We start from the raw sequence: 22968 nt of genomic DNA, 5'->3' as shown, positions 1-22968 counted from the left end.
TACCCACCAGCCTTTACTGTCACCCTAACAGGAGCATATTGTCGCGAAACTCTAATTGTCTCATTTTTGACCGTTTCCCATTTTCCACCTGTCCCTTTACTTGAGAACATCCATCTCCAATAAACTTTTGAAAGCTCTTGCCAGATGTCCTTCCTCAAATTTAGCTACTGATGATGTTACCTAGACAGGAAATAAAACGTCTGGATATCAAACCTACAGCTCAGCGAGCAAACCTAAACATCAACCTGAGCTACAAACCTTCACAAACCTTGTTCAAACAATCTCTTTGGAGCGCTGTTTTGTGTCCCAAAACTTCCTTCTGGGACCAATACAACACTCTCATTCCAAGACAATGTGATTCACTAAAACTCCCATTTGTTTTGCATGAGCACAGATCTCTGCATCCACTCAGTTCCAGGTTCTTACAGGAGCTAAAATAAATGACAAAAATGATTGAAGGGAAAGTCATGCTTTCTCAGTTGTGTGTTTCCTCCTTAACCGCAAATTCCAGAACTCTCAAACAATTCTTTCAGGCTCCATTAATATCATGCTGGACGGCAAGGATCAAGAATAAAGGAAGGTTCACTCGTGCACAAAGCTATTCATCCAAAACTTTAAAACAATGTTTAAAACAAATTGCTGTGATTACACAAATAACTCGAAGTTAACCATTCACTTCAGATGCACAGAGAGTCCCACCGCTGATTCCCTCAAAACCAGAAACAAACTCGAATGATTTTGCCCTCTCGATATAAAAATGCTACTAATTATATTTTTCCAAAGGGTTTCCTTTTCTTAATTCCACCAAAAATCTCCGTAGTCTCCGAATGAAATGGGAGGTTCCAGAGAGATGAATAATTTCCAAGGCAGTTCCTCCAGAATCTGCGATTACGGAGCTTGCACGGCTGTCTGTAATCTGAGACTAAATCATTGATCATCTGCCATTGTGTGATTTTGGGGTACAACATGCCCATCTACCATTGTCAGTGGCAGAGTGAACCCACAGACAACCCTCAGACAGATTCAAAAAAAATCTGTAATGCATGACACCTACCAGGAATTATTACAATCGGAAGAATCATGTAAAATATTATTTGCATATGATCAATCGAGAACGTCATTATCTGCCTTAGTGCTGTGAAGAAGGCATATGGTGTACTGGCTTTTATTGGTAGAGGAATTGATTTCCGGAGTCCTGAGGTCATGTTGCAGTTGTATAAGACTCTGGTGCGGCCACATCTGAAGTATTGTGTGCAGTTTAGGTCGCCATACTATAGGAAGGATGTGGAGGCACTGGAACGGGTGCAGAGGAGGTTTACCAGGATGTTGCCTGGTAAGGAAGGAAGTTCGTATGAGGAAAGGCTGAGGCACTTGGGGCTGTTTTCATTGGAGAAAAGAAGGTTTAGGGGTGACTCAATAGAGGTGTGCAAGATGATTAGGTGTTTAGATAGGGTTGACCATGAGAACGTTTTTCCACGTATGGAGTCAGATATTAAGAGGGGGCATTGATTTAAATTAAGGGGTGGTAGTTATAGGACAGATGTTAGGGGTAGATTCTTTACACAGCGAGTCGTGAGTTCATGGCATGCCCTGCCAGTAACAGTGGTGGACTCTCCCTCTTTATGGGCATTTAAACGGGCATTGGATAGGCTTATGAAGGAAAGTGTGCTAGTGTAGGTTAGGTGGGTTTGGATCGGTGCAACATTGAGGGCCGAAGGGCCTGTACTGCGCTGTATTTTTCTATGTTCTATGTTCTATGCCTGAATCTCGTTGGGCAGAATGTGTCTCTGCACACAATGCCAAAGTGATGCACTCTCAAGGCTTTCCATTTATACATGCTGACATCGCCTGGGGGACTGTTCCATTACAATACGTTTCAAGCTATTTGTTTAAAAGTGTGAGCAAACAAGTGACAGCATTGAGATAACTCTCAGTTGTGACAGAATATTTTTAGAGCTGAAGTTTATTGGATGATACAAATCTCAATCGGTCAAGAGCAAGCATTGAAAAATGCATGTGGATCAAAATCATAGAATCCGTACAATGTGGTAGCAGGCCAATGGGCCCATCGAGCCCACACTGACCCTGCAAAGGATATCCCAACCAGACCCACCCTCCGGCCCTGTGAGGTGGCAGGGCTAACCACTGAGCCACTGTGCCACTCTGTGCACCAACATTGACACGCCAACACCATCCATCCAACACTGAAATCTCATTTTATTTCAGTGTTGTCCTTTCCTTGCCTTTGATCATTTAAAAATTAAATTCTGGTGATTGAGTGTCTCTCTGAGAAATGATCTCCTCAACGCTGAGATGTAGATTCTGTAGTTATCAGCAGCTGTTCTGCGAAGGGTTGATTGGAAATTAATAGAGACAGCATTTTGTATGTTTTAATAAAAACAACATCGCAATAAAATACATGTCTGAATAAAATATAACTTTTTCCTATTAAGGCAATGATTGAAACAAGTGAACTAACTCCCTTAAATATGCCATTAACGGTCATCTCAGTTCGAATCAATGCCGATTATCCTACCACGTGTCCTAGACATGTTTCAGAGCTGACTCTGAGACACATGCGATCTGTACGACAGCACATGGGGATTGTCTAGACTCTGTTCCCTGCAGTGTACCTGAACATAAACAGAGAAGAAACTTAAAACGGTGGAACAGTGGTTAGCACTGCTGCCTCACAGCACCAGAGACCCGGGTTCAATTCCCGCCTCAGGTGACTGACTGTGTGGAGTTTGCACATTCTCTCTGTATCTACCTGGGTTTCCTCCGTCTGCTCCGGTTTCCTCCCACAGTCCAAATATGTGCAGGTCAGGTCGATTCGAAGTGCTAAATTGGCCGTAGTGTTAGGTGGTGTGGTAAATGTAGGGGTATGGGTGGGTTGCACTGCGGCGGGTTGGTGTGGACTTGTTGGGTAGAAGGGCCTGTTTCCACACTGTAAGTAATCTAATCTGACTGATGATGGGATGGATCAGTTTCAAGATGGATGAGTGAGGCCAGGGAGAGATTTGCACATACAAGGATGCAGAAATGTCAAATTCGGGAAATATTTGAGTAGGAGTCAATGCTATCAATGAGGCCTGTCGTGGTGGGGAAATGGGACTTGGTGTGAGGAATGATCAAGAACATAGATCAGAGAGCAGGAATAAATGTGTCATCTTCATGTTGTCAACCTGGTATTACTGAGTGCTGCAAGATCATTTCTTGAGGCACAGCCGTTTGTAATCTCTGTCAATGACTGAGATGATGGGTTCATGTGATACATTTGCTGTTAACACTCTGTTTGGTGGAGCAGTAAAATTCAAGGAGGAAATAGGAGCACTGAGATGGGAAAGGACAGGTTCAGTTACTGAATGAGCACAAAATAGTCGGTGCAATATATTGTCGAGAAAAGTGAGGCATTGTTCATTTATTTCAGTCTTGCAAAGATTTCAGGTTATGGAGAAATTATCGATGATTATCCTCGTTCCAAACTGAGAGGCAACAAGAAGCCTTTCAGTCCATTCAATGCCACTAGTTTCCATTATTCTCTTGAATGCCTTACTCATGTCAGAGTCTTCTAAATTTCATGTGTTCAAATCTAAAATTGTGTCATTTCACTTCCTCATCATTATCACTCTGATCGATCGATGCTACACTGAAATGGACATGGCCTCCCAACTCTCCAGCTTTTTCCTCCATATTTATAAATTCAGTTTGGTGCTGTCTTTACATCAATTGGCTGCAGTGGGCAAAGCTAAAATGACTGACTGAATCGTCAGTCCTGACTTGACAGAGTCTAGGATCGTTTGTTGTCTCAGCGGTTCCAAGAGTCTAGAGTGTCACAGAACAACTTCAACACATTTTCATGGTGGGTTGTACTGTGGATGCGACAAGGGTGGGAGCGAAAAAGTGAGGAAAAGGAAGAGCCCGAGGTCCTGATGCACATTGGCAGCAACATTTCACAGTCTGACATGCTATCATTAATAACCACGTATTTACAGATGCATAGCCTTTGACAGTAGCCTCTCACTGAGTCAGGCAATCAGATGCACCCTTCAGAATCAGCCAGGTCTCCCTGATTGGCACAGACTAATAGCCCCAATCAGGGATTTCACATCCAAAAAGATCAGCTGCCCGAAGTCATGACAATTCTTAGCAGGAAAATGAACAGTGAGTTTCTGAAAGTAGAAATTAGCGATTTGGGCAAGAAATTGAAAAACTGATCCATGGTTACTCTGAGTGCACAATAGGCCGAAGGACGTGTAACTGGAAACATTGGGTGCTGCTTCTCAGGATGGTATAATCTGAATACATTGTGTTTGTTTCTCTTTAGTTGGATGGTGATTGATAACAGCTGGAGAGACATGCTCCAGTTGTTGGGGAATATTTAATCAGACCTGTCAGAGGGTTGTAAATCTGGTATCAAACTGAGTTCGGAAGGAAATGAAGCTGGCAACGGGAAGTATGCAATCTGTGAGTGAAAGAGAAAAACTGCAGAATCACATTCTGGATCTCTGAAGATATTATGTTTCAGAATCCTCGTCTTCAGGGTCAAAAACTTCCCTCCTGTGCTTCACAGATTGAGTGACAAAGTTCTTACTCGCGCATTACTTTTTGATTTTTGGGAGTTCCTCGATAACAAATGCATTAATTGATGCAGTTCAGTTGAAACCTAACTTTTTGAAAATTTTGCCTTCATGACAATGTGCAAGGTATTTGTTCAGAAACAGGCTGAAAGAATATATCAATATTTTGAAATGTTCACAACTGCCCAAGTGCCTAAAACCACAATGTGCATTGAGAGGTCTAATTTATTACATCTCGAATCATTGGATTGACACAAGAGCACAGAAGTAAGCATGAAGTAATTTGTTTTATTTTCATCAAATTAAAAACAAAATCTGAGGTGAAATTTTCAAGTCTCTGGCTATCTGATTTCCTGTTGAACAGTATTTTAAAAAAGGGTTGCTTGCAGTATTCCAAATATTGCAGCTATTCACTGTCAGTCAGTGGGATATTTATGGGTGAATTTTATCCTGTTCACCAGTGAAAGGGGCAGGCAAATGGCAGATCATTAAGGAAGTGAGAAAGCTTTAATCTGGTTGGAAAGGAGCGATCATATAAATAAAGTGGCCCTATTCTGGAGAGGATATATTAACATCACGAACTGGGGATATACGTTTATTTTGGGCAAGTGGCTGGGCAGTTGGGTAGGCTTGTAAAAAACCATACGAAGTCCAATTAGAATACAAAGGACAGGGAAATTTTGATAAACTTTTATAATTCACTGTTTCAGCCACAGTTGGGGGAAGGAGGCCTAATTTGAACTCTTAAAAGGCGAATGGCTTGTGATAGGTTAAAACTGAGCTCTGCCCACTTCTGAGCACTACACTTTAGGAAGGATGATAATGCCTTGGTAAGGCTCTTGCAGGAGATTAATCGTCTTATCGATATAACAACAGGCCATTCAACCCCACGAGCCTGTTCCACCAGTCAGTGGCTAATCTGCAAGCTAACTTCACACCTGTAGTTGTGTCTTATCCCTTAATACCTACGTTTAACAAAAATAAACTATGTCAGACTTAAAATTAACACCTGATCCAGAATCCATTCCGTTTATGCAGAGAGTTACAAACTCTACCAGCTTTTCTGTGTGGGAGTGCTTCTGAACATCTCTCCTGATCGCACTGTCTCAAATTCTCAGACTAAGCCACTTTGGTTTAGAATCCACAAACAGTGGAAATAGTTGATCTTTACCAACTCTGTCCCCCAATCTCTAGAGAAACAAGGGCTGATTTGTACAGTGCCGCCTCATAAGTAAATCCCTAAAGTCCAGGTATCATTTTTGCAAATCTAACTGCACTCCATCCAAAGCCAAAATATCCTTCCTTAAGTGTGGTACCTGGCTCAGCTCACAGTACTTCAAGTGAGACCTAAAAAGGGTTTTCTGTAACTCTAGCAAGACGTCTGTGCCCTTATCTGGGATGAGAGTTTCACTGTCGGTACAGCTTTTAATGCCCACTCCAGACGGCAGTTAAGATTCAACCACATTTTTACCAGCATGTAGTCACATGTCATCCAGACGAGATAAGGATTGCAATAGCCCTCTCTAAAGGATGCAAATGAACGGGTAATCAGCATTGGATTTGTCGTCATCCTTGCACTCTTTATTTCTAGACTTGTACAGAATTCAAATTCCCCAGAACATTACCTGGACGCCTTCATGAAAAGGTCCAGTGATAATTGCACTCGGCCATTGCCTCTCCCTGCTGAATGACCTCTTCCTTTGTAACAGGCTGGAGAAGGGACTGAATAAAAACCAGAAGAACTGCAGATGTTGTAAATCAGAAACAAAAACAGAAATTGCTGGGAAAATTGAGCAAGTCTAGTAGCAGTTGTGGAGAAAAGTCACAGCTGAATGGCTGCCTGGTGCTATGAGGCAGGACAGAGAAGGGGCGGAATGGCCTCCTACTATTCCAGGACTGTTGTGTTTGTCTATGCTAACAGTACCCTCATTCAATGATTGAAAACTAAGCAATTCCATTGAAGTAAAAACAAGATTTTGAGTGAAATTTTCAAGTCTCTGGCTATCTGTTTGTTGAACAGTACTTTACATAAGGGTTGCATGCAGTTTTCGAAATATTGCAGCTATTACTGTTAGTTAGTGGGACATTTATGGATGCAAACGGCAGATCATGTAGGAAGTGAGAACGTTTTAATCAGGTTGGTAAGGAGTGATAATACAAATAAAGTGGCCCTATTCTGGTGAGGATATATTAACATCAAGAATTGGAGATACACTTTTATTTTGGGGAAATGGGAATTTGGGTAGGCTTGTAAAAAGCCATACAAAGACCAGTTAGAACACAAATTTCAGGGGAATGTTGTGAAACCTTTATAATTCACTGTTTAAGCCACAGTTGAGGGAAAGAGACCAGATTTGAACTCTTAGAAAGCGAATGGTTTGGAATGGGTTAAAACTGAGCTCTGCCCACTTCTGAGCACCACACTTTTGGATGGATGTTAATGCCTTGGCAAGGCTCTGGCAGGAGATTAATCGTCATATGGAGATAACAACAGGTCATTCAGCCCCACAAGCCTGTTCTGGCAATTAGTGGCTAATCTGCAAGTTAACATCAGACACCTGTACTTGTGCCTTATCCCTTAATATTACGCTTCACAAAAAAAACTGCATCAGATTTAAAATTAACAACTAATCCAGAGTCCGTGCTGTTTTTGCAAGAGCGTTGCAAACTCCACCAGCTTTTCAGTCTAGGAGTGCTTCCCAACATCGCTCCTGATCGCACAGGCTCGAATTCACAGACTGTGTCCCTTTGTTTGGAAAGCCCCAAACGCCGTGGAAATAGTTTATCTTTATCTACTCTGCTTCCTAATCTCTGGAGAAACAAGGACTGATTTGTGCAGTTCCACCTCATAACTACATCATGTAAGGCCACATATCACTCTTGCAAATCTATGCTGTACTCCCTCCAAGGCCAATATATACTTGCGAAGGTGTAGTGCCTGGCTCTTTCCGCTCACAGTATTTCAAGTGAGATTTAAAACAGGTTTTCTATAACTGCAGCAAAACTTCTGTGGCCTTATAGGGGATGGGAATTTCACTGTCAGAACAGCATTTAATGCCCATTCCAGAGGGCAGTTAAGAGTCAACCAAATTGCTGGAGTCACATACAGCTCAGAACAGGTAAGGATGGCAGTTTTCATCCCTAATGGACATTAGCGAAACTTTAATTGTTGATCTTTCCACCTGGAAAATACGGAGGTAAAATGATTGTTGACCATTTCCATGTAGACATTGACAATATCCCTGTAAGCTTAATTTCCGATTGATCTGATAAACTTGTTTACTTATTGGGCCTCGTTTTACACTAATATTGAAACGTGGTTTATTATCTTTGAAATACAAGACAGATAAATATCCAACATTGCAATGTCAGTCTTTACCTGGAATATCCCGAGTAACATTCCAGTTCTGAAATGTCTATGCCCACACATTAGTTTAAAATCCTCGATTTCATCTTGTTGAACAGGAGTTGGGGCCGTTATTCCTCCTCCCAAGGTTCCTCATTCTTTGTCCAGATATTCCCTGGAGTGTGTGGGGGATCTCTCTGATGTGAGTGTCTTCTTTTAGCGATGATGTGGAGGTGCTGGTTTGGACTTGGGTGGACAAGATCGGAAGTCACACAACATCAGGTTATCGTACAATTTATTTGAAACCACATGATTTTGTGTGATTTCTGACCTTCTTTGAGCTAGTTATTCAGGTCATTTGCAAATGCATTAGCTTAGCATTATTAGAATATAACAACATGATTAGCATAACTTAAATTCAGTTTCTTTCTCAGGAAGGATGTTACATAAGACAGTTTTTGGTATTTTAAGTTAACCTTTTTAATCGACCCATCTCAAAAACAGTTCTACTAAAAATCAGACCTTGGTCCACCCCAAATATTGTGACCATGTCTCATCAACAACCCATTCAATGGGCAATCAAGGTGAAGGCTTGTATATAATCTGGTTTGATTGAATTCGATAGGGAATGCTGCGAGCTTCCTGGATTAATACCTCAGTTCCACTGTCTTATTAACACTGCTTCAATGTAATCAATCAAGATTATGGGATTGCGTATCTGGGCCTCCCACACCAACTCCACTACCAACACCAGGATTCCTGTTCCAGGTTCACAACGCTGCTTCTATAGACACCACTGATGGCGTCTTCTTCCACCATCATCACTGCCACAAGGAACAGAAGACCAAGATGAAGACGACAGAAAAAAAAGAAGAAAGAAATGGTAAGGGGCCTGATGATCAGACGTGAACGGACTCACGAATCGAAACACTGGCTACCCTGCTAACAGCGCCAGCTGGAAAAAAAATCACCTTGAAGAGGACAAGGCAGATTGCCAAGGGACCAAGTGCTTCACCTGTGCATTGACACGAGAGAGGCTCGATTTGGTTTGATGTCATGATTAGATTACATTACTTACAGTGTGGAAACAGGCCCTTCGGCCCCACAAGTCCAGACCGACCCACAATCCACCCATGCCCCTACACCTAACACTATGGGCAACTTGGCATGACCAATTCACCTGACTTGCACATCTTTGGACTGTGGGAGGAAACCGGAGCAAGTCCACGCAGACACGGAGAGAATGTGAAAACTCCACACAGTCAGTTGCCTGAGGCGGGAATTGTACCCACGTCTCTGGCACTGTGAGGTAGCAATGCTAACCACTGTGCCACCGTGCCGCTCACTGAGCCACCATGCCGCCCACGATGTTCTTTAACCACTACCTCCTGCTGGTCTTCAAGGGAACGTGTAATCTGAACGTAAAACTGCTGATCCCAGAAAACATGGAGGAGATAAAAAGGGGTTCTACAAGTTGGAGAAATGTGAAGCCCCTCCTTGAATCTCCTTCAGACTTTTGGAATCTGTCAAAGGGAATATCAAGAGGATATTTATTCTCAAAGGTTGTCTAAAGAAGTGACAGAAATGGAGAATACTCTGGAAAAATCTGTAGAACCTACTACTGTTGCAGACGGTTGGGATTGATGTCATGAATGATCTCCAGAAGGAGACGAGCCAGTAAGCTTCATTCTTTACTTCAGAAGCCACCAAGATAATCTCCCCATCCAGAGTGCACACTATTCATGTTTCTCCTTCTACGAGGTGCACTGGGAGAGCAATGTGCTCAGAAACCTGAAGAGAGAAGATGGCTCAATAACATCTCCATAGTCTGAGATCCTCAGGATCAGCAAACCCTTTTCTGCCAGACTGCATGACATGAAGTGCACAGACAGTGTGACCACTCAGTCATTCCAGCCCTCTCTCACAGAAGTCAAAGGCAACTGCACACGGGAGATGATGAACCAGCCATTTTCACGGAATAAGATGGCCAGAGCCCTCGAGTCCACAGATAATACTACATTTCTGCAATGTAGTGCCCTACCAGCCGAGTTGTGTTCACCTCTAACGGCCTTGATTGGTGCAGGACCTGCTGGTGGTGTAGGATAGTCTGCTTCGAACAGATAGCCAGTGTGATTCCACAAAAAAATTGTCATCCTCCCCTCCCCCCCATCTACAATCAGAAAGGGGAGAGGGACAACTGCTGACCAATTTCATTACGAGTATGTATATAAAAAGTCCTGTCCAGGTCATCACCAACCAGAACATGTCTCCTTTAGAATCAGTGATTTACACCGATTAACCATACCTGTACCGGTCCGAATGACCCTGAGTGCCTCACACTGTTGAGGGATACGATTGCCTGTGTGCAGGACAGGGAGAGATGGAAGCCTGCCTTACCAGCCTGGACCAGGAGGAGGCCTTTGACAGAATATCACTTACCTACAAGTGCGACGTGCTCTCTGAAATGGGCTTTGGAGACGGAATTTGTGAACCAACCGAATTGCTCTACACTAACGTCATTATTGCAGCCTCAATCAAAGCTTGGGAATCAGAAGCTTCCCGATCAATTCTGGAGTCAGGCAGGGCTGCCTACTCTCACCTTTTCTTTTTATATTGTTAACTTGCAGGCACCTGAATAATTGTTGCAATTCATTCAAACGGTTCTTCCTTGTTAGCCATTGTCTATTCACTGAGAACCTCTTTAACTACGTTTCCTCAATCCATCTTTGCACTGGTGTACATCAATTCATTATTTAGATTTAGGACCAGAGTTTCTGACTCATTTTCTTCATTCTCCATCTTGATAAACAATTCATGGTCACTCTTCCCCAATTCAAATATATTGTTAGATAGATAATCGAATGCCGAATACCATAGTTGAGCCAAGAATCCGGACCTTACGATCTTGACAGAAATCCAAAATTCGGATAATTGAATGCCGGATAATCCTCTGCATATTGCTGAGATTATGCTATTACATTGTGTTTGTAATTTTTGCAAAACAGTATATTCAACCACGACATGCTTACAACTGTGCTCTTGTATAAACTTAAAACTGTGCGGTATAATCAGTTAATCCGTCCAATACGATAAGTCTGTCGAAATACCTCACACAGCATCACAAAACATAAATCATGAAGGTGAGTTTTCGACGTTAACTGTGTCACTGAACACATCTCCTCAAATTCAAAGTGTAGAGCACCCGAAAGAACTCTGGCCCTGAATCTGTGGGGCATGTAAGGGAAGCACTTGATCCTTCAGACTTGGATTCTGATGCACACCATCTTGATGCAGACAGAAATGCTTTCTTATTGCTTTTTCACTTTCGCTCACAGATATTTTATTTCCCGTGGGAGCTTCAATTTCGTCTTCAATGAGTTTTTTATCTTCAACATGAGTTCCAATCATTACGCATCCGTTTGAGAGGGTCCTGGAGATATTTCACAGCTGACTCCAAGGGACACAGGAGCTGTACAGCAGCAGATACGGGAGAGTCATTGTCTGTTCCCTGCAGTGTCCTGCACATGTGCAGTGAAGGAACTTAGGATAGCTGACCAATCAAGTGATGGAATAGTTTGAAGGGAGATGTGAAGATGAGGCCAGTGAGAGATAAAGGTGCAGATTTGTTAATTTCCTGGAATGTTTGAGCGGTAGCCAATATTGTCACTCACTCCTGGAGTGATGGAGAAATGTGTCTTCGTGTGAGGACTGCTGAAGGAGAGGAAACAGAGAGTGGGAACATCATTTCATTTTCTCGTTCACAGGTTTGTATTTGTGCATCATTACTTGAGATACAGTATTTATAATCTCGATCAATCAATGATGAGATCGTGTGTTACGTTTGCTAATAACGCAATGTTAGATGAGTCAGTAGAAGACAAGGAAGACATTGGAATGCTGAGAAGAGAAAGGGAAGGTTCAGTGTTCGTGAGCACGTCATAGCCTGACCAATATATTGTGGAGAAATGTGAGGCATTGTCCCTTCATTTTAGCCTTGGAAAGATTTCAGGCATCAATAAATTTCTCGATGCTTTTCCATGTCTTGAATAAAGAGACAGCAAGAGGTCTTTCTGTCCAATTCAGTGCGAGCGATTTCCATAATTTTGTTTAAAATATTTACTCTTATTAGATTCTTCCGAATTGCGGGAATACAAACCAGTATTTGTGTAAGTTCAGTCCCTCATCAATGAACCCTGGCTTGCCAGCTATCATCCTGGTCAATCAATGCTGCACTCAAATAGACATGGACTCCCCAATCCACACTCCTTTGTTGTTGTTCCTTTCTGCAAATTCAAGCCACTGTTGTGTTAATATCTAATGACAGCAAGGGATAAAATTTCTGGTTGACTCTTTTAGAAGCATCTGTCCTGACATGACAGAACCAGAATGAAAAATAGCCTCTGCAGTACCCAGAACAACTTCAGCACATTTTCTGGGAAGGGGTGGACTGTGTGTGGGACAGGGGTGGGAACGAAAAAATGTGGAAAGTGAATAAAGGTCCTGGTCCACATTGGCACCAACAATATTTGGTGGTTAAATAATCCTTCAGTGTCTTGCATCCTGTGTTTATCACCATTTATTTACAAATGCATAGCCTGTCACAGTGGCCTCTCACTGAGTCAGGTATTCAGCATCTCAATATCGCTGACATTCACCCTTTGCAATCACCCAAGTCTCCCTGATTGGCACAGATTAACAGCCCCAAGCAATGATTTCATATCCAAAAAGGTCAAACTGGCCGACGTCATGACAATCATCACCTGGAGAAAATCAATGAGTTTCTGAAGGTAGAAATTAGCAAATCGGGCAAGAAATTGAACAGCTCATCCATAGGTGACTCCGACTGCTCATTTGTCCGAAGAACATATGGCTGGAAACTTTGGTACCGGGGTAAGGGCGTTGGACACTTAAGTTATAGGAGATGATTCTGAGGCTGTGGTGATCTGAATATATTGCGTTCATTTTTTTTAATTGTATGGGGTTTGCCACCCAGCTGCAGAGACATGTTTTGTTACAGTGGAATATTTAATCAGACCTGTCAGACGGTTGGGAACTTGGGATCAAATTGAGTTCGGAGGGGAAATGAAGCTGGTCACGGGAGGTAGACAATCCATGTGTGAAAGAGAAAAACAGAAGAATCACATTCGGGATCTCTTAAGATGTTGTACTTCTGAATCCTAGTCTTCAGTGTCAAACGCTTCCCTCCCCTGCCTCGCAGATTTAGGGACAGAGTTCTTACCAGCTCGTTACTTGTCGAATTTCGGTTGATCCTCAATAACATATGCATTAAGTGATGCAGTTACTGTGGAAACCCAACTTTTTTTTTATTATTTTGTCTTTATGATGATGAGCGAGATATTTGTTCAGAAACAGACTGAAAGAATACATCAATATCATGAACTGTTCACAACTCACATTGAAAGGATCAATTGATTACATCTCGCAGCACTGGATTTACTTAAGAGCACAGATGCAAGCATGTGGCAATTTATTATGTTTCTCCAAAAGCTACGGACATTATAAGATATTATTAAGTAACAATATTATTGCATTTGGAAGGAATGATCATAAAATGCTCAAATTGTTGATTACAATAGAGAATGAAGAAACTGCATTTGAAACTCAGAGCCCTGAATCTAAGTCCAGGGAACAACAAGGAATTGATGCATAAATGGCCAAAAAATGGATTGAGTTCACAGGAGATAGAGTGTGGTGATGGAAACACACAACAGGTCAGGCAGCATCTGAGGAGCAGGAAAATCGAAATCTCGGGCAGAAGCCCTTCATTAGAAAAGAGTTGATTGCTGGTGAAGGGCTTATGCTCAAAACATTTGTTCTCCTGCTCTTTGGATGCTACCTGAATTGCTGTGTTTTTCCAGCACCAGACTCTCAGCTCTGATCTCCAGCATCTGCAGTCCACATTTTCTCAATGAATAGGCAATCGGTAAAAAGTAAGAAACATATTAACGAATCACAACAAAGTTTCAGAGACCTCAACATTATTATTCAAACAGGAAAGGTGACAACGGGTAGCGCCGCCTGGTGGCAGGACAGTTCGGGAAGCTTTCTGATGCCCACCCATTTACTGAGACTGCACTAACGCTGTTGGTGCACCACAAACCGAACCACCTTCTCCTGGTCCAGTCTGATAAGGCAAGTGTCCAACCTTACTGTCCAACACATAGAAAACTACATCACAAAGGAGCGCGAAGCTCTCGGAGCTCATCCTGAACAGTACAGCACAGGTTCAGTCTGGATGAATCACTGATCCCCCAGCACACCTTACCTAGTTGGCGATGATCTCAAACAGGATTCTGCAAACTGCATTCAGCAGTGAAATTGGTCGTCAGTCCTCCCTGTCCCACTTCTAATCGTAGATGAGAGGGATCATTTAACCTATCTCTATCTGTATTTAACCCTCTGTCTTTCTCCAGTGTACTTTAATTGATTCTCTCTACCACTCCCACACCTTCCCTCTTCCCTTCCTCCAGATTATGTGTTTACACTCTGCAATAACCAGAGACCGGGTGTCCCTGCCTCATTGTTCCCCACAACCAGCGTTGCTTTGTGCTGCCGCCACTGTGGCCGGCGCTGGGACTGCAGATCCATCCCAAAGTGCTGAAGGAGCTCAGCAGCACCCCTACATGGTCAGATACTGTATTACTGATGGGAAGAAGATGGGTAGAATTTTAACATGAACTGATACAATATTGATGTAAAACTAGTAACAAGTACAATATACAATAGTATTTACATACACCCGTGAACTGTTCTAATGTACAACAATATATGTGTATGAACTCAAACATCTCCAATGTAAACAAAATTTCAGTTCCAATGCACAGTAATATTACATGTAAACGCAGTCAACTCTAATGCACAATATTTGTACCAACACAAACAGCTCCAACTTTAACAATACATAATGTATGCTGTATACATGAAACATGAAATAATGTGGGTATAAAGGATTTGCAGGAAGGGAGTGAATGCACTGTTGCCAAATTTGCAGTTGACACAAAAGTAGGTTAGAATGCAAGTTCGGACATTGCATGTGCGTTCTGAGGTAAATGGATAGCGGTGGTCTTCTCGAAGAAGGTGGGGACTTCAGTGTGTTGAATGGACAGGTTGAAAATGACGGTGAATACCTCCACCAGTTGGTCTATGCAAGGTCTACGTGCACGGCCAGTGTCTCCATCCAGGCCCATTGCTTTCCTTGGATTGACTTTCAGCGAGACCGTGTTGACCTGTGCAGTGGTGAGCAAGGGAACAGGTGAGTCTGGGGTTGTTGGGGCAGGCGTCATTGCACCACTGGCATTCTGCTCAAACCAACCAGAGAAAGCATTGAACGGCCAGAGAGCAACGTGTCTTTGTCTGTTGTCTTTCTCTGCTTCATTTTGTATTCCATAATGTTGTTTAGCCCTTGCCATAAGCGGCGGGAGTCTGTTTGGTAGGTATAGGCCTCTCATGTCGTCTGGTCCTCCCTTTTGGCATTTCGGATGGTCCTGTGGAGGTCAGATCTGGATTCGCTGTATATACTTGGTTCTTCCCACTTGGATGTTGCCCGTCTGGTCTCCAGTCGGGAGTGGATTTCCTGGTTCACTAAAAGTTTACGCTTGGGGAACAAGCGGATTGAATTCTTCAATTCACAGCCCTGTATGCATTTACCCATGATATCCGTGATGGTGATGGTGTGCTCATTGAGGTTTTCCACTCGATACTTGAACACGGTACAGTCTACCAATCCCAAGCAGTCATTCACAGCCTCAGAACAGCATTGTACTTCCTTTCGTGAAGAGTCCTCCCATTTCAGCTTCTGCTTGTTAGCTGTGTCCACATGTTGGAGAGACCCGGACCTGAGGGCTCATATTGAAGGGACCACCTTTGGAACTGAGATGGAAATGAATTTCTTCAGCCAAAGGGTGGTTAAACTGTGGAAATCCTTATCATAGATGACTGTGGAGGCCAGGACATTAGGTGTGTGATGATGATGATGCTCCTTTACCAAGGTTGTGTTGTCCTTTGTATATTTCATGGTGTGTTTAACATTCAGCGGTTCTGGGGTGTCTAGGTTGGATGGGTTGTAGGGCCAGTTTCGTGGCAACTAACTGACACTGCCTCAGGCAAAATGGCTTTCAAATGTAAAAGCATGTACAATGAATGGGAAGTGGACAATTCTTCTTGCTCAGCTTTTCTCTGGTCTGGTTTAGTTGGGTTTGGTGTTACCAATCAGTCAGTTTTTCAGACTGCTGGTGAAAGGAGCAGCGACATGGAAGAAGTTGTCCCATGTTGAATCTCTCTTGGTCATCTCTCCTGTAATATTGTGAGTTTTATTTTACCTATTTTGCCATGGGGTGTTTCTGGGGATTGTTGCAGGAACTGTAAGCAATATTTAAGTTGGACCGTCTGTTGGGTTTTAGGATAAATTAAGTTATTCTGTATTCTGTTCTCTTTTGTTTGTGTTTCATTTGGTACTCTGTAAATAAACTCTGTTTTATTGAAAGCCAATGGATGCTAACCTGCTCCAGCACTCCTGGAATGTCCATTTTACACCTGCTCCAAACCAGTAGAAAGATTAGGGTCTGGGATACTGTCTTGAAATATTTTGAGACAGTCTGGCCTGGTCCATAATCAATGTATTAAAAATAGAGAAATATTGGTTCCTGATTGGTGAGGGAATCAAATGTTATGTTTAGAAGGCAGGAGAATAGAATTGAGAAATGGTTCCTTCACGAACAAACGACTGAGCTGATTCAATGGGCTGAATAGCTTAATTACGCTCCTTCATTGCATGGCGTTATGATTCAATGTATAACAACATTGATATATGGAACACAATCAGCTCCAATATGAAAAAAATGTATATGTTGTATTCTTGGTTCAAGCATGGATTAAACAACTGGAATCCTGCCATTAATTGAAAAATTCTCAAATCTTGCTTCATTCATTGGGCATACGTCCTTGAACTGAAGTAACATATCAGCTATCAGCGAGCAGGAGGTACCGATTCTGATATTTAGATATTTCCCAGGTTGCCGAAATACGCAATTGAGAGAAAACTGTGCACTGTCGCCTGCTTGTCCTTTTTCAAGAGGAGTCTCATGATCAGACATAACCACACCTAGAGGGACGCAGAAACAATACCACACCCTCGCACACACACATACACATAAAAGCAGAAGCACACCCACACGCAGAAATGCAGTCAAAGTAAGATGAAGAACTACACTGATAACCAAAAATACAAAGACATGCACACACGTTCAACTCACAAACATACACACACACACACACACACACACGCACACACACACACACGCACACACACACACACACACACACACACACAATAATGCAGTCAAAATGAAATGTGGGAACATACCTACACAACGACTACAGAAACATTCCCACACCTTCACACCAAACACACAGGAATACAAACTGACTGCAGAAGGGGGCACACCTACTCACACATGCATGCGCGCACACACACACACACACACACACACCTGCCTCTGGAGATCTCCCAGATGCTTTGCTGATTCATTCAGTGAAGAATTTAAGTGACCAGCTGATGCACAGCATTCCTGAACTTCGTTCTGAACTTGGGCAATGTCGCTACATAAAATAATGTGTTTGTGCTGCAACTGAAATCCTTCAGCATTTCTGCAATGCACGTAAAAACGATGAGAGGAGTGTAACTCCAACGATATGTTCCTTTAATGATCTCGTATGAGACCGTTGCACCGTGCACTACCCACAAAATTATGAAGCTGATGGATATGGTGAAGAGGGAAATCACTGAATTCCTCCGGCTCTCCATCTCTGCGTCTTTGTGACTCTCTCCCTTCCTCTGACCCCTCAGGCTCTTGCGGACTCGACTGGCCACTAAAATGTACCTGACCGTCAGCGTGTTCATCAACAGAATTAACACGAATGGGATTAAAGGAGTTAAAATGATATCAAGCCACTTAAACCCCAGCCACCTTGGATCAGTAGAATAACTTGACCTTGTTTGACAGTACCACAGAACATTGTCAATTATCCATCTCGATTCAATCCGAAAATAGAAAGGAATGTTTTTTGAACAGACCAGAATACCAGTTGCAGCCAGGGCCACAGCCAAGGTTTTCTCTGTCCAATATTTTCTCTTCATTTTCATGCAGCAAATGGCCACAAAACGATCGAAGGAGAAAAGGACAGTGAACCAGACTGAACAGTCTGTGGCTGCACGAGCCAGGGCAAAGACAGCACTGCAAACAGGGGTGAGATCCAGGAAACATCTTGGGAAGTAGAAATTATTGAGTTCCCACAGTATGATCTTTGTGAGAATGAACAGTATATCCGATGATTCCATAGCCAACAGGCAGCGCGTTGTGCATTTAGAGAGACCGCAATTCCCACGTGTGAGGAACAGAATCACCAGATAATTAACTGAAAATGATAGAAGATAAAACGCAAATCAGAAATTAATGATCAAATGTTCTCCCATCGACCAGAGAGCAATGGAAGTTCTTAGCACCCAACTGCGTCAGTTGGGAGGTTTCCAATGTCAAGTTTGAACAGGACAGCTCCAGTGGCCTGACCCATTTAGAAACTGTTCACCCCTGGGTTTGACGAAGTGTGGGCAGGCAATCAGCAGATGACAGGGTGGCATAATTTTTACGATGAAAGGGAAGAGGTTGCGAGGGGACCTGTGAAAAAGGTTTTCACCCAGAGAGTGGTAAGGGTTCTGGTAAATCAGTGCCTGGGAGGGTCGAGGAAGCAGGAAACTTCACCAACTTTAAAAACTACCTGGATAAACACGTGAGGCATCATAACATTCGAGACTACGAGACTAGTGCTAGAGGCTGGGGTAAATGTTAATTTTGTATCGCTTTGACAGCACAAACTGGATGGAACGCAATGCATCTTCTGGTTCTCTCATTGTAAGAATTCCTTCTGGGAAGGAGGTTGGAACAAGAATCATTTCAATGAAATTAATGAAATGTATTAGAATGCTGAAAACATGAGGCAGAATCAGACATAACTGGCAAAAGCCAACAGGAATAACAGCATCTTTGGGGAGAGAAACAGAGTGAATGGAATCATTGTTCATCAGAACATCTTCATCTGAATATGGGCCACTAAACTCAAGTATCATCGCAGGTTTCTCCCCGCACAAGACCCTATCATTGCAACCAAAAGACGGGAATTCATTTCTAAAAGGGAATTGAGAATTAAAGTGTTGATATTCACATACTATGGAACAAATGATCCATAGTAGGTGGATATAGGCGTATAGTTGGAGTCATTAAGATGTACAACACAGAAACAGGCCCTTTAGCTCAAATTATCCATGCTGACCAGTTATCCGAAATTAATTGATTCCCATTTTCCCCATAGGTCTCTAAATCCTTTGTATTAATTTACCCATCCAGATATCTTTTAAATTTTGCATTTGCAGCAGCCATCATAATTTTCTCTGGCAGGTCATTCCATCCACATGCTACTCGTTGCATGAAAAAGTTGCCCAATACTTTTCTTTAAAATGTTTCTCCACTCACCCTAAACCTATCCGGTCTAGTTTTGGACTCCCCAAAACCAAGGAAAGGAAATGTCTATTTACCCTGTCCATCCCCCTTATGATTTGATAAAGCTTCACAAGGTCCCTCCTCAGCCTTTTATACTCCACGGAGAAAAGCGTCAGCCTGTTCAGCTTCTCACTATACCTCAAGTACTCTACCGCTGGAAAGCTCTTTATAAATCATTTCTGAACTCTTTCAAGTTTCAAGACATCCTTCCTTCTGGAGGGAGATAAGAAAGAAAACAATTCTTTGTATTGTATATCAAATGTTCAAATTTTGCTTGTACATTCAGTCAGCAAATAATCCAAATCGGGTAATGTAACTTTTTTTTATTGCGTTCTCTGCACTATCTGACTCAAATAGTTTTGGAATGTGTTTATTAATATTTATCAATAAAGTCCTCAATGCAAAACAAAACAGACTGTTCACTACTGCTAGTCCTGAATGTGACAGCTCTAATCCATTGATTAACAAAATGCAATATGATAAACATCCCATCTCTCTGACTCTGTGTTGTTCTGATTAAGTTAGGGCAATTAACATTTGAAGTGATAATCCAAATAATCAGCAGTTCATAGACGGTACAAGATTTCACAATACCTTCCTAAAAAATCCTTCATATTTGTTATAGGAATAACTAAACAAAGTAAGCAATATTAACCTAATGAATTGAAGAATCCTTCGGTCCGAATCTTAGTCCCCATATAAACTTGCTTTATGCATTGTGAAAATTATGAAGCTACAAAGACTTCTTCAAGAAACAACTGGAAGATAACCACAGTGCTCAGGAATTCACTTTACCAATCCATAGTGTTCCAGTGGTGGAAATGGACAACACAGAAACGGGCTAGTTAAGCAACAAAGCAAATTCACTTTTGCACTCCTCAGTCTTTCTGTAATCCCACAGAAATGCACGAATCTTCTGGCACTGAAAGAGGTCACTAATACCTGCATCAACTGAATAAACTAGCTGCCTGATCTGATCCCACTTTCCAGCAACTGGTCCACAGTGTCGAGGGATCTACACTTCACGTGCAGATCCGAGTTCCCTGCAAATCAGTTAAGGTTGGTCTCCTCAAGCTACCACCAAAACTGGGCAGTGAATTCCAGTAGCACCATCATCTTCTGAATGAAATGGTAGGTCTCATGTTCTCGATCATCCTCCTGTCAATTTTTCTCATTCTGTGTCTGCTTGTAAATGGTCCAACATGGAGACAACTCTCCATTGAAGAACCTGTTTAATTTGTCCTTCCCAATCATGTCAAATATCATTTGCCTCTGGTTAGTGAAAATGACACTACCATTCTCGTAAATGTCTTCTGAACATTCCTCAGTGCAATACTGTCCTCACTGCTTGGTAATGACGAGTACTGCACACAAAATCACAGCTGTAAGCCACCCAGTGTTACATGCAGTTTCTGCATTGTAGATCTGGCAGGTGGTGAGGGAATTTTTTTGGGTTGTCTGTGTGAGTGAGAGGGTAATAACTTTGGGAGGGATAATATGGTATTCATTCTCAGTGTGGATGTCTGATCAGGGTCTGGGCATATATTGGACCTTGACGGATATAGTTAGGGATTATCTATTTAAAGAGTGGGGTTAGTTCATCAGTTCCTCAGGAGTTAGTCTGTGTTTAATAGCATCACGTCTGTTCTGACACCAGCTGATTAATTACAGAGGAAACCACAACCTGGACAGAAATCCAGCTTGTTGGGGGATAACCTTATTTGTTTTGATTTAACAAAGTGATCTTTTGTTGAATCGCAAACACAATGCTGCAAATATTGTTTCCACAAAAACCCAGAAGTTTATTGCAAAATAAATGTCGATAAAATAGAACAAATCAAACTACGTACTTGTAACACAGATTCAAAGGCAATGAATATGCAGGGAATGCATATTACTCATTGACTGCAAAACAATCTATAAATGAAACAAAAGGACACGACTTTTATACATTAGGCAAAACATGACTCGCAGTGTCGTTCCAAAGAAAACAACTCTCATGTAATATTCACACCAGATTCCCTGTTTCTCTCATTTTGTGAAATGACTTGTGCCTGCCACTGCTAAACTGGAATGCAGTAAATTCCTTCATGGAGCTACCGCACACTTGAGTGTCAATATACTCTGTTTTGAAATAACACTTCATGGCTTCTTCTTGTCCAAGATTTCTGTGTGGGACCAACACAACATGGTCATTCCAAGGCAATGTAATTTACTAAAACTCTCATTTACATCGCATGAGTACGGGTCTATTCATCCACTCAGTTCCAGGGTCTTACCGGAACAAAAAGAAATGACAAAAACGACTGAAGGGAAAGTAAAGCTTACTCAGTTAAGGGTTTCTGCAAATTACAGAACTCACCAACAAATCTTTCAGGCTCCATTAATACCATGCTGGGCTGCAAGCATCAAAAATAAACAAAGATTCACTCATGCACAAAGCCATTCAGCCTGTAGCCAAACCTCAAAAGCAATATTTAAAACAAATTTCTATGATTAGAAAAGTAACTCCAAGTTAACCATTAACTTCAGATGTACAGAGAAGGGCCCCACTGCTTATTCACTCAAAAAAAAACAAACACAAGCTAAACGATTTTGCTCTCTCGACGTAAAAATACCACCGCTTATATTTTCCAAAGTGAGTCCCTTTCTTAATTCCACCGAAACTCTCCGTAGGGTCCGATTGAAAATGAGATTTCTGGAAGGTTCCCAGAAGAAATAAGCAATTTCCCAAGCGAGCCCTGCGGAATCTGCGATGATGGGGTTTCCACGGAGTGCCTTTAGTCTGAGACTAAATTACTGATGCTCTACCACTGTGTGATGTTTGGGCACAACACGCCCATGCATCAGTGCCAGTGGCAGAGTGAACACGCAGAGAATCCTCACACAGATTCACACAACTTCAATGGTGCCAGGCACTTACCAGGAATTGTTACAATTGGAAGGATCATGTAAAATATTCTCCGCACGTGATGAATTGAGAACGTCATATTCTACCTGAATTTCTTTGTGCAGGCAATTGCTCTGCAGTCAATACCGAGGTGTCATAACTTCAAAGCCTTTCATTTATATCTGCTGGCATCGCCAGGGGGACTGTTACATTACAATGTGGTTCAATTCATTTGTTTAAGCATTTGAACAAACAGGTGACAGCAGTGAATTAACTCCCAGTTGTCAAAGATTACTTTTAGAACTGAGTAATATTAGATGATACAAATCTCAGTCAAAGGCAAACATTAGAAAATGCATGTTGAATAAAATCATAGAATCCTTACAATGTGGAAGCAGATCAATGGGCCCATATTTAATCAATGGGCCCACACCAACCCTGCAAAGTGTATCCCACCTAGACTTACCCGCTGTCCCAGTGAGGTGGCATGTCTGACCACTGAGCCACTGTGGGGAGAAAATGAGGTCTGCAGATGCTGAAGTACCAGAGCTGAAAATGTGTTGCTGGAAAAGCGCAGCA

This window comes from Hemiscyllium ocellatum, chromosome 40 (genome assembly GCF_020745735.1).
Source record: "Hemiscyllium ocellatum isolate sHemOce1 chromosome 40, sHemOce1.pat.X.cur, whole genome shotgun sequence".
Taxonomy (NCBI): domain Eukaryota; kingdom Metazoa; phylum Chordata; class Chondrichthyes; order Orectolobiformes; family Hemiscylliidae; genus Hemiscyllium; species Hemiscyllium ocellatum.
Note: the sequence above shows the minus strand (reverse complement) of the source record.